We start from the raw sequence: 13392 nt of genomic DNA, 5'->3' as shown, positions 1-13392 counted from the left end.
GTAACTAGCCTAAATATAGATTGTGTTGTTTACTAGGGCCTACTTGGTATCGCTGTTTTGTTCTGTTTGCATTAATTTGTTCTTATTCACGGTTGTGTCTGTTTTCTAAGCCAAACTGCTATTCATTATTTTTGTTTGCATGCATGAATAACTAGGCTACTACTTTCGGCATTTAGTTTGCGTTCTTTTGGTAAGACAGCTATGTGTATGACTGCATTCACATAGGATAATTCATCTATTACAAACAGTGTATCTATCTTGTAGCCTATATGCATTACCAAAACCGCCTTGCTTTAGTGTGTAGGGCACGGTCCAATGTGTTGATACAGCAGAGATAGGCAACAGAAATACTGAAATACCCTAGCCACAGGTTTTCTGTCTAAAAAATGTCAAGTAATAACAACTGGTCATAGGAAGAGAGTGGCTGGAATACTTGGTTGTTGCAGAACATTGCAAAACATTTCCCATGTTGAAAGTTCTGTGTTGGGTCCAATGTTAAAGCAGACAAGACCCAAGCTGGGCATTCTAACTGGAAGCATGCGATTGATATAAAGATGATTAAATAGAGCCCTTATTGCATGGAACTCCGTTCCATCTCATATTGCTCAAGTGAACAGCAAACCTGAAAAAGCAACACCTCACGGCACAACAGCTCTCCCCTATTTGACCAAGGTAGTTTGTGTGTATGTATTGATATGTAGACTACGTGTGCCTTTTTAATTTATTTATGTCCTTGAGCTGTTCTTGTCTATTAATGTTCTATATTATGTCATGTTTCTTGTTTTATGTGGACCCCAGGAAGAGTAGCTGCTGCTTTTGCAACAGCTAATGGAAATCCTAATAAAACACCAAAAGCCTGTTATTATTTAATGAAGTGCACTTTAATATAGAAAATTCAATGCATCTGATTTTTTAAATATAAATAAAGACTTGCTGAAGTGCCAAAATTCATCATTTTGACATGTCCCTCTGTGCTCCCTCTCTGAATTTGAGGAAGATTTGAACCCACTTAATCCCAACGTTTCACCATTACTGTAAAGCCCTAGTTATTTTGTTGCTTTGACAAAGTCATTTCTGAAGATGATTTATTTGATGTGATTCATCTAATCACATGAAATGTCTGTCCCTCATGGTACGGTCAACCCTATTAAGTGAAAGGAAAAAGGGGGACAACCTAATCAGTTGTACAACTGACTGCCTTCAAATGAACAGTGAACTGAACTCTCATTTTAACATGGTTAAACTATTCATTTCAAAAGAAACATTGAACATATACTGTAACAGTGGAATCAGAGTGTAAAAGCAGGTTAGCTGTTTCTACTCTATTTGGACATTTTCTGGTGTTTTATGGTGGAAAACTGAACGGGTCGAGCATAACTCGCTGTCATCCCTGTTACGCATAGATAGACAGGTTAGACATGTTTTAACAATAACATGTTTGGGTGAAGCTTGCATTCAATTGTCCCTTCCTGTTACACAAAGCAAACTTCCATCCCCCTGTCACAACAGGATTTATGGCTGATTTAAAATGAAATGGTCAACCCTGTTACTTCATTTGGCACTTAGTAGGCACTTACTATAATTTATTTTTCCATTTAACCTCTTGAGATGTGTTTTACTAAGCTAAAATTAGGTGAATATATACAGTACCAGTCAAGTTTGGACACACCTACTCATCAAGCATTTCTTTTTTCTTTTTAATATTTTCTACATTAGTAGTGAAGACATCAAACTATGAAATAACACATTTGGAATCATGTAGTAACCAAAAAAAGTGTTAAACAAATCAAAATATATTTGAGATTCTAAGTAGCCACCCTTTGCCTTGACAGCTTTGCACACACTGGCATTCTCTCAACCAGCTTCACCTGGAATGATTTTCCAACAGTCTTGAAGGAGTTGCTACATATGCTGAGCACTTGTTGGCTGCTTTTCCTTCATTCTGCAGTCAAATAACTTTTACACGGCCTCCCGGGTGGCGCAGTGGTCTAGGGCACTGCATCGCAGCGCTAGCTGTGCCACCGGAGACTCTGGGTTCGCGCCCAGGCTCTGTCGCAGCCGGCCGCGACCGGGAGGTCCGTGGGGCGATGCACAATTGGCCTAGCGTTGTCCTGGTTAGGGAGGGTTTGGCCGGAAGGGATATCCTTGTTTCATCGCGCACCAGCGACTCCTGTGGCGGGCCGGGAGCAGTGCACGCTAACCAAGGTGGCCAGGTGCACGGTGTTTCCTCCGACACATTGGTGCGGCTGGCTTCCGGGTTGGATGAGCGCTGTGTTAAGAAGCAGTGCAGCTTGGTAGAGTTGTGTTTCGGAAGATGCATGGCTTTCGACCTTCGTCTCTCTCGAGCCCGTACGGGAGTTGTAGCGATGAGACAAGATACCACGAGAAAAGGGGGTAAAAAATGTTTTAAAAAGCTTTTACACAGCCTGGAGGTGTGTTTGGAAAACAAATGATAGTGGGATTAAGCATCCCAGATGGGATGATGTATAGCTGCAGAATGCTATGGTAGCCATGCTGCTTCAGTGTGCCTTGAATTCTACATAAATGAATTCTAAACAATGTCACCAGCAAAACACCCCCACACCATTACACCTCCTCCTCCACGGTGGGAACCACACATGCGGAGATCATCCATTCACCTACTATGTGTCTCACAAAGACAGAGGTTGGAAGAAAAAATCTCAAATTTGACCAAAAGGACAGATTTTAATGTCCATTACTTGTGTTTCTTGACCCAAGAAAGTCTCTTCTTTAGTAGTGGTTTCTTTGCAGCAATTCGACCACGAAGGCCTGATCCAAGCAATCTCCTCTGAACAGTTGATGTTGAGGTGTGTCTGTTACTTGAACTCTGTGAAGCATTTATTTGGGCTGCAATCTGAGGTGCAGTTAACTCTTATTAACTTGTCCTCTGCAGCAGAGGTATCTCTGGGTCTTCCTTTCCTGTGGCGGTCCTCATGAGAGACAGTTTCATCATAGCATTTGATGGTTTTTGCAACTGCACTTCAAGAAACTTTAAAAGTTCTTTGAATGTTCTATATTGACTGACCTTCATTTCTTAAAGTAATGATGGACTGTCATTTCTCTTTGCTTATTTGAGCTGGTCTTGCCCTAATATGGACTTGGTCTTTAAACAAATAGGGCTATCTTCTGTATACCACCCCTACCTGTCACGGCTGTTGAAGGAGGAGGACCAAGGTGCAGTGTGGTGAGTGTACATATTCTTTATTTAAGATAACGCCAACAATAAACACTACAAACAAACCGTGAAGCTAAAGGCTATGTGCCCTAAACCAGGTCAACTTCCCACAAAGACAGGTGGGAAAAAGGGCTACCTAAGTATGGTTCTCAATCAGAGACAACAATAGACAGCTGTCCCTGATTGAGAACCCTACCAGGCCAAAACATAGAAATACAAATAATAGAATATAGAATACAATATAGGGTTGGCTTCACAGTCGCTGGACACGGAAATGTGTTCAGTATAAATAAATATACACAATATGTAGAAACCAGCTCCTCCTTCACCAGGGACCGACTAGCCAGCAGATCTGACCCACTGCTTAAAGCTTTACTAGTGTCGGACAGGCTTCCTGTGTAGATTATGAGACAATTTATGCTTAATCCAGAAATGTGGTCGTAGACTCCTATGGAGGGTGTGACGCAATTCCTGAGCCTCCGGAGGCACGCAGAGGCCAAATTGAGCCCCGTACCGCATCGCTGTGGGCCTCCGAAAAGTTGTAACATTGAGGAGGGCTCAGTATAGGTTGGTTGACAGTAGATGGGGGCGGGAGGTCCTGTATAAACACAAACTCACTTCCTTGGCAACTTCCTTCACAACAGTTCTGCTAACATCTCTGTGCTGCTCCTCGAAGCGCAATAAGTATGAATGTCCTGACTTCTGCAGAGGTCGTATCACTGTAAATGCTGCACGTCCAATGCAGACAATGGATAGACCATGCAGCGCCTTTAAGACATGTGGAGCCAGCGCAAGATATGTCTCGGGAAACATACCTCAATCCAGGGATGAGAAATGCATTGTACTCTGAATTGTCTCATTATCCAAACTGTTGCACTGAGAAGATTGAACAAATGTGCTGTCATTGAATCTTCTTGGTGTAACAATTGGAATAATGGGACAATTCAAAAGTACAATGCATTTCTCATCCCTGGATTGAGGTACTTTTTCCGAGACATATTCCACGCTAGCTCCGGGGTGTCTTAATCTACACAGGAAGCTTGTCCAACCCTAATGCAGCTGTAAGCAAGCGGGTTTGATCTGTTGACTAGGGACTGATCTAGAGCAGATAAGATGCTTCGACCCACCACCGGTAATATCAGAACTCTGGGTGACATTATAAGGTCCTACCGAGATTTGAACTCGGATCACTGGATTCAGAGTCCAAAGTTCTATCCATTACACACTAGGAATGGATGACAACATGGCAGCTGAATTTAAGTTTATAAAAGATGGTCACAGCAACATTCTATTTCCTGTATTCAGAACAAACCTACTCTACTGTTTGACATTTTGATTCACCTGAGTAGTATTAAGTTCAAAGCAATGATGTGTAGTAGCTCAACAGCGTTTAGCCATCAGAACCCGCTTGGTTACAGCTGCACTCGGGTCGGACAGTCGTTTAATCTTCGTGGTGTAACAGTTGGGATAATGGGACAATTTGGAGTTCCATGCCTTTCTCATCCCTGGATTGAGGTACGTTTTCCAAGACATATCTCTCACCGGCTCTGAGGTCTCTTAATCTACACAGGAATGCTGTTCGACCCTAGTGCAGCTGTAAGCAAGGGGGTCGGATCTACTGGCTAAATAGTAGTAAACCATATCAAAGATTATGCATGCGCATGCGAACAACCTAGATAGCTAGTTTAGCTCTTCCATGCTAAATTTGCACTGCAAATGTGAATAGATGCACAATAGAGTTGCTATACAAATTAAAATGAGTCTGAACTAAAATATTGTTAGCCTGTTTCTATAGAAAATATTCATATCATGACGCCAGTGCAGACATGTCTATAATAAATGAATAATGGTTTCTGCAGGCCAGGCATAACCAGTGCATTGACATAAATGCTGGAAACCCAAAGCTCCATGTTTGAAGTGAGGCGTGAAAGTGATTGAATCCATTATTCATCATCCTAGTCCCTCTCTATGGCAATGTAGCAGGCTAGACCTTTAGGCCATTGCAAAACATAGACACCAAGAACTTTTCAGAATAGGCCTGCCAGTGATGGTAAGTGCTGTCCCTTTACAACACACCTAAGTGCCATTGCTGCTATATCTGGCAAGTGTTGCCATTGATAATATAAATATTATATCAGCTTTGAAGTGAATGTTAGCGATGGAAGACTAGTCAAACAAATTCAGAGAACACGCCATTTCACAGTTTGTTGAGCCCCAACATGTTTATGAGTGCACACACTCTCTGGCCGTCGGAGAGATAATGGAAAACAAGGCACCTCACTCAATGTTTTTGTCATGACCATAATAGGTATCACAACCTGCAAACCTGCCCTTACACCACCATCACCATGGGATCACTCTCTGCAGGGTTGGATAAAAGCGGATGTTTCCGTTTTTCAGGGATACAGTAACTAACTAACAGAAACTAACTTCCGTTTCCCCTGAAAAACTGATATGGGGACTCCGCTCAGGTGTCTTTTTATGCATGCTATGCTAGGTTACCATGGGATTGACCAGTACTCAAGGACAACATTTGATGAGTCCCATTTGGGTAGCTTTAGATTAGCTGGGTTGACCAGACAGATAGGCTCTTGCTGCAATTGGATCACTATTATGTCTGGTCAACCAGGCTAGGGCAGCTTTTATGGGACCCCAACTGAAAATATTGTCTGGATGCTCATCAGTCAGCATTAAGAAATTAGGTACACAGAACCCTTTCAAAATCTATGATGCCCTGGATCAGCGTTTCCCAAACTCTGTCCTCAGGACCTCAAGGGGTGCACATTTTGTTTTTTGTCCTAACACTACCCAGCTGAATCAAATGATCAAAGCTTGATGATAAGTTGATTCATTGAATCAGCTGTGTGGTGCTAGAGCAAAAACTAAAACGTGCTCCCCTTGGGATTGCGAGGACCAAGTTTGGGAAACCCTACCGTAGATAATCCGGTTGGTGTTATAGTAAGTGTCTTGTTTAGAAATATCTCAATCATAGCAGCTGGTTTCGCTACGACTATAAATATAAGTCTGAGTCTAGGTTACTACCACCAGAGAGCGCTAGAGCCTACAGATTTACTCAGCGTTCATCCGGCATGTTCTTGTTTTGACATGATGATCTTCTTCTCTGTCTTGTGTCATACTAGAAAACACTAACAGTTTTGTCAGTTTAGAGGGTTATAATAGCATAATCTTATGTCACTCCATCCACATAAATTAGAAGAGGATAATTTAGTCTTATGGACAAATTAGACCGAGACTAGAAGATGAGCATACATTACCTTGATCGCCGAAGGCTTACCATGTACACCGTCATGACAATCCTCCTACACTAGTGTGCGTTTGGTGTGCGTGTCCATACCACCCAAATGCATTTGACCTCTTCATAATTCACCATTAAGGTCAACCACATGGGCTGCATTTATGCAGGCAGCCCAATTCTGATCTTTTTTCCCCACAAATGATTATTTTGACCAATGAGATCAGCGCTGAAAAACATCTGATGTGAAAAGATCTGATGTGAATGGTCAAAAAAAATAAGTGGAAAAATATCCGAATTGGGCTGCCTATGTAAACGCAGCCGTGGCAGTAGCAACATGTGGCCAGAAATCAATTACTGCATGTCCCTGTCCATTTGAATCTTTACAGGGGACATCTACAGTTTTCAATGTGTAGTTCTTTACTATCTCCTGTGCATCAGAGGCAGGGGCGCAAATTTGTTTTTAGAAGTGGGGGGGCATAACTATTTCTTATTAAAAAATTTAAAATCCTGTAGGATAAACACTCCAAACAACCTACCCGACCACTTGGCGGCGTCTGCATGGTCCTAAAGCACACCGTTATCTCGTTTTGTATCACATTCCAATATATTTTTATTTATTTTATTTTATAAAAATGTTTTACCCCTTTTCCTTCACAATTTCATGGTATCCAATTGGTAGTTACAGTCATGTCCCATCGCTGCAACTCCTGTACGTGTCCTCCGAAAAACAACCGTGTCAAGCCGCACTACTTCTTGACACACTGCTTGCTTAACCCGGAAGCCAGCCGCACAAATTTGTCGGAGGAAACACCATCCAACTGGCGACCGTGTCAGCTTGCATGCGCCTGGCCCGCCACAGGTGTTGCAACAGCACGATGGGACAAGAACATCCAGGCATGCCAGACCCTCCCCTAACCCAGACGACGCTGGGCCAATTGTGCACCGCCTCATGTGTCTCCCGGTCGCGGCCGACTGGGACACAGCCCAGGATCAAACCCAGATTTGTAGTGACGCCTTAGACCACTGCGCTACTTGGGAGATCCTCACATTTCAATGATAAAACTGGGGGGGACAAAAATGCAATTTCAGAATGTGAGGGGGACAGAATGTATCTGAGACCATCCTTAATCTGATTTGAGCTAAGACCCTGATGAGTGTTAATCAACATTTTTGCCTAATTGGCACCTCCTACTACTCCTACTCCTACCCTTTGCTAATCTGCATTTCCAACTCGGCCCCGGGATGCTGGACATGTTAAGTGTGTATTGGTACAGTCTCCTCTCATCCATTTGATTAACCAGAACAGAGCTGTCTTGACCTGCCTCCACAGCCGACATCTTGGAATCCCATGGCTCTTACAAAGCCCTCAGACTCACAATAAGACATTCAGACAAGGGCAAACAAATTCCACAATGGACCATAAGCAGACAACATAGGCTGCGTTTAGACAGGAAGACCAATTCTGATATTTTCTCCACTAATTGGTATTTTGACCAATCACATCAGGTCTTTTCACATCAGCTCTTTTTTAGAGCTGATCTGGTTGATCAAAAGACCAAATATTTCCTGTCTAAACGCAGCTACAGAAACACATTACATTTGCAGGATGAATGGCTTTCTGTCAGAAACCTTCAGGTCTATTCCCAATGTATACATTTATTTGTAATGAAGACTTCTATATGTATTGAATGTACTTAGACATACACTTACTATAGATTAATCACACGTCAGTGAACTGCCAGCGAGTAAAAATGTCCTTAGAAAAAGCCATTCTCTCTCCAGAGAATCTCAAATTGGGATGGAGCTACATAAAGGGTTCATATTCAAATTGTGGATGGACTTTTTCTCATTCCCCCTCACTCCTCCCTCCCTCCATCTCGCTCTCTATCTATCTCTCTGGACACACCTCAATAGAGCAAACAAAAACAATCCTTTTTGTGGGCTTTTGGTACAGGGAACAGTTTGTGGACTTAGAATGTTAGCTGTGTCAAGTCAGGTCGAGAGCAAACACAACAGCTTTAGAGATTTATTGCAAGCTGGGCTTCAGGAATGAATGAGGAGTATTTGTGCTGCAGAGTCTCAATAGTGCTCTTGTCAAATGTACCATGCCTATGTGGCCAGCGGGGTGTGAGGATGCATATCTATTTTCATCATGGGTGAATCGGTCATGCCGATCTAATGGTCATCTGATGAGGAAGGATCGGACCAAAGCGCAGCGTGATAAGTGTTCATGATTTTTATTAACACTGAACACTAGAACAAAATAACAAAGTGAGAAACGAAAAAAAACGAAACAGTCCTGTCAGGTGCAGAACACTAAACAGAAAACAACTACCCACAAAACACAGGTGGGAAAAGGCTACCTAAGTATGGTTCCCAATCAGAGACAACAATAGACAGCTGTCCCTGATTGAGAACCATGCCCAGCTAAAACAAAGAAATACAAAACATAGAAAAATGAACATAGAATGCCTCTAGTGCGGGGACCCTCGCTACCGACCACGGACTGGGGACCCTCATTGCCGGCCCCGGATAGGGCATACTCGCTGCGGGCCCCGGACTGGGCACCCTCATTGCGGGCCCCGGACTGGGCACCCTCGTTGCGGGCCCCGGACTTGAGGGCGACTCTGGAGGCTCCGGACCGGAGACCGTCGTTGGAGAGAGGAGACGCAGAGACAGCCTGGTGCGTGGGGCTGCCACAGGGCCCACCAGGCTGGGGAGACCTACAGGAGGCCTGGTCCTTAGAGGAGGCACAGGATGAACCGGTCTGTGGGGGAGCACTGGAGATCTGGTACGCAGCCTTGGCACCATTCTTCCAGGCTGAATGCCCACTTTAGCCCAGCACCTCCAGAGTGCAGGCACAGGTCGATCCGGGCTGTGGGGGAGCACTGGAGATTTAGTGCTTGACAATTGCACCTCTCCACTTGGCTGAATGCCCACTTTAGCCCGGTACGGGCAGAGCGCAGGCATAGGACGCACTGAGCAGTCCCAGCGCACTGGAGACACAGTGCGCAGAGCCGGTGCAGGATACCCTGGGCCGAAACGAAGCACCGGAGACCAAGCTCGCTGAGCTGCCACAATCTGCCCTGGCTGGATGCCCACTCTCGAGTGGCACTTGTGGAGGGCTGGCGTATAGCGCACTCCACGCTGCTTCCGGTAAGCACGGGGAGTTGGCTCAGGTCTATAGCCTGACTCCGCCAATCTCCCCGTGTGCCCCCTCCAAAACATTTTTGGGGCTGCCTCTCATGCCTGCTTCGCTGACTTGCCTCATATCGCCGCCTCTCATCTTTAGCTGCCTCCAGTTCCTCTTTCGGACAGAGATATTCCCCAGCCTGTCTCCAGGGTCCCTTTCCATCCAGTATCTCCTCCCAAGTCCACGAATCCTGAACCCTCTGCTCCTCCATACAACGCTGCTTGGTCCACTTGTGGTGGGTAGTTCTGTAATGGTCTTCTGATGAGGAAAGATCGGACCAAAGCGCAGCGTGGTAAGTGTTCATGATTTTTATTAACACTGAACACTAGATCAAAATAACAAAGTGAGAAACGAAACCGAAACGGTCCTGTCAGGTGCAGAACACTAAACAGAAAACAACTACCCACAAAACACAGGTGGGAAAAGGCTACTTAAGTATGGTTCCCAATCAGAGACAACAATAGACAGCTGTCCCTGATTGAGAACCAGACCCGGCCAAAACAAAGAAATACAAAACATAGATAAATGAACATAGAATGCCCACCCAAAATCACACCCTGACCAAACCAAAATAGAGTTCATAGGCCTGTGAGCACATTCTTGCTTCTTAGGATCAGAGGTGGAGATAATATGGTATCTGATTCAGCTGGATTTATTGTTTGTTTGTTGTTGACATTGTAATCTCATCCTTTGAGTAAGTGGCCATTGTGAATTTGGCTCTTGTTTCATCTAGTCTGTAAATAGTGAATTGTAACAAGAGACAGACCCGTCTCTATTGAGAATCAAAGGTGTAGTACAAGAAAAAACGAGACAACGAGACAACCGATCATGTTTGACAGATATGTCTACCAAGGAACTCAACTATTTATTTAACCAGGTAAGCTAGTTGAGAACGCGTTCTCATTTAAAACTGCGACCTGGCCAAGATAAAGCAGAGCAGTTCGACAAAAACAACAACACAGAGTTCACATGGGAGAACCAAACGTACAGTCAACAACACAATGGAAAAAATCTATATACAGCGTGTGCAAATGTAGTAATAACTATCACAAAACATTGCTGAAGTAGCAATAAGTGTAAAGGGGAGGTTGTCAGAAGATGAGAAAGATAGACATAGACACAGGGAAAAAGAAAGGCCAGTGGCCTCCAGGGGGAGGGAAAGGGACAGCTAATCTGTGACGTCTGTTACATAAGACCTACTACTTGGGCACTGCAAATTATGCCAGAACTCTGGTAGGTCGCAGTCATAAGGAGGCCACCTCCAAAGGGCCCCTGTGACATAAATAGCAACGATGGACACACAGTTAGTCAAACATTTACTCATCTCGGGCAAGAAGCTAATAGCGTTGCCTGGAGAATTTCACAAGGCCTGTTTACTTATTTTACGAACCGCCATTTAAAGATTGGACGAGTCCACATTGCATCACTGGTTTGGCAAAGAGGCCATCTCTCTACTCCGCTGTAAACAACCAGGGTAAATAAGACATCTCTCTACTCCGCTGTAAACAACCAGGGTAAATAAGACATCTCTCTACTCCGCTGTAAACAACCAGGGTAAATAAGACATCTCTCTACTCCGCTGTAAACAACCAGGGTAAATAAGACATCTCTCTACTCCGCTGTAAACAACCAGGGTAAATAAGACATCTCTACTCCGCTGTAAACAACCAGGGTAAATAAGACATCTCTCTACTCCGCTGTAAACAACCAGGGTAAATAAGACATCTCTCTACTCCGCTGTAAACAACCAGGGTAAATAAGACATCTCTCTACTCCGCTGTAAACAACCAGGGTAAATAAGACATCTCTCTACTCCGCTGTAAACAACCAGGGAAAATAAGACATCTCTCTACTCCGCTGTAAACAACCAGAGTAAATAAGACATCTCTCTACTCCGCTGTAAACAACCAGGGTAAATAAGACAGCAGAGTGCTGTTTTATTTACTTGTGTTCAGTCAAGATGTGATGGGAGCCCTCTTATTTTACCTCTCTGTCTCATCTTCCCTTGTACTTTTCAAGGGCAGTGTCGGCAGGGTTTGGCAGGGAAGGGTGTAATTTTCTAAGTATAACCCTGGCTAAGGGGGTAGTTGGACATGAGTTGCCAGTTTATGTTTGCTTTTTTAAATTGGATCCAAACACAGGCTCAGACGTACAACCCAAAGTCCTCCTGTAGCAGCTCAACTCTTCCTTCCCACCTCTGTCTATTCTCTCTTTCTCTGCAGGAAGGAAGTCTCAGGAGAAATGTGAAGCTGACTACAGTGTTGGGAGGAGTAGGTGACGTCTGAAGGTCCAGCAGGATGACATGCTGTTGTCATGACTGTCCTGATCAGGTCAGGTTACAGGAGACCACAACCCTACAGATTATCTCTCAACCCCAACAGAGGAGGAGAGATCTAGGGGTCTGAAGATGTTTTTTTAAAATTATCCCTCACACCCATGGTAAATCTTAGGCCACAGACAAATTCCTTTGTCCTGTTACTATGGAGAACCAGCCTCAGAAAATTAAACATGAAATAAAGGGATTTGAAACAATGGTTTCCGTCAGCCACAATGGTGGTCATGACGATAGATGGAATATGAAAATGTATGTCATTTTTGTTTTGTTACTAAAGGTTAAATAGATGACGTCATTACAGAAACATTGTAACGTGAAGAGTTTTCCTAGTATATGTTTGATGTTTATACATTGTACGTTGTATGGAAAATATCCAAATCAAAGAGAATGTTTTGGGAAAGATTAAATGTGAAGTTAGTTGTCTAAAATTGGATTTGAGTCAAATCTAGACCTTGCCATCATAACTTGGCACGCCCAGAGTATTGCCCTAAAGGCGGTTACGCCCACTTCTGACCCAAGGGTATAAAACCTGTGAGTAAAGAATTTACAGACAAGACTACGTGACCCAAGCTGCAGCCAAGGTCTAAAAAGTCAACTAACCCAAAACGCAACGCAAGTTTGAAGACAAACCTTTTTCTACCCAAGCTACGGATGAGTAGCTGTGTCTAAGCGGGTGAATTCAAGTCGAACCACCTAGCCTCCATCTCCCATCGAATCGTGGTATCTACGCTGTTTCATTCAAACGCTGTGAGCTCTGAGCTACAGAGCTGTCTGTCCTCAGAAGACCCCTTCTCACTCAGAGAAAGAGTGAGGGAACAGACTCCTAAGCCAAAAGGACACTGACATCGGGAGGATGATCAGAGAGGTGCGCTGGAGAAGTTCGTCATCGAGCAGCCTGAACGGTCTACGCAGAGAATCCTTGGAGGTCCTCCCCACGTAATTACATCATTATATTCTGACCCATAAGAGAGGCAGTGCAAGGCAAGGCTAGCGTTAGAATAGCATAGCTGACAAATTCACCCAAATGTATATTTCTCTCGTGTACTTTCTTTTTCCTCTCTCTCTTTGAAATCCCCATTTTGGGTAACATGCGCCATAGTGTGTTGGCCCGTTATACTAAGTTCTAATCAATAGCCTATAATGTGTATCTATCATCATTTTAGCTTTTTAGTAAATAAATATCCAACTAAGATTGGTGTGGTACGAACTCATTGGTGAGACCCGGGTCCGTGCAGATTCACGGACTATACGACGTTCAGAACGAGATTGTAGAGGTAACTGGTTAATTAGCGGCTGTTGTAAAAATCGATATTCTGATATTCTTTGAGTTAATTTGGGAAATAGAAACTCAATAAAAACTAGTTTTCTCATGGTGCCCCAGGTTAATGAGTTAATAATTGCTTGATTCAGTT

General features: G+C 43.8%; 1 long non-coding RNA gene across 1 annotated transcript; it reads left to right on the top strand.

Moving 5' to 3' along the window:
• Positions 1 to 10935: 10935 nt before the first annotated feature.
• Positions 10936 to 13172, top strand: LOC135572352 (uncharacterized). The gene is made up of 2 exons (XR_010464232.1): positions 10936 to 11119; positions 11868 to 13172. It is a non-coding gene; the product is annotated as an uncharacterized LOC135572352 (long non-coding RNA).
• Positions 13173 to 13392: the final 220 nt, after the last annotated feature.

Source organism: Oncorhynchus nerka, linkage group LG7, assembly GCF_034236695.1.
Source record: "Oncorhynchus nerka isolate Pitt River linkage group LG7, Oner_Uvic_2.0, whole genome shotgun sequence".
Classification (NCBI taxonomy): Eukaryota; Metazoa; Chordata; class Actinopteri; order Salmoniformes; family Salmonidae; genus Oncorhynchus; species Oncorhynchus nerka.
Note: the sequence above shows the minus strand (reverse complement) of the source record. Positions and strands in the feature narration are given on the sequence as shown.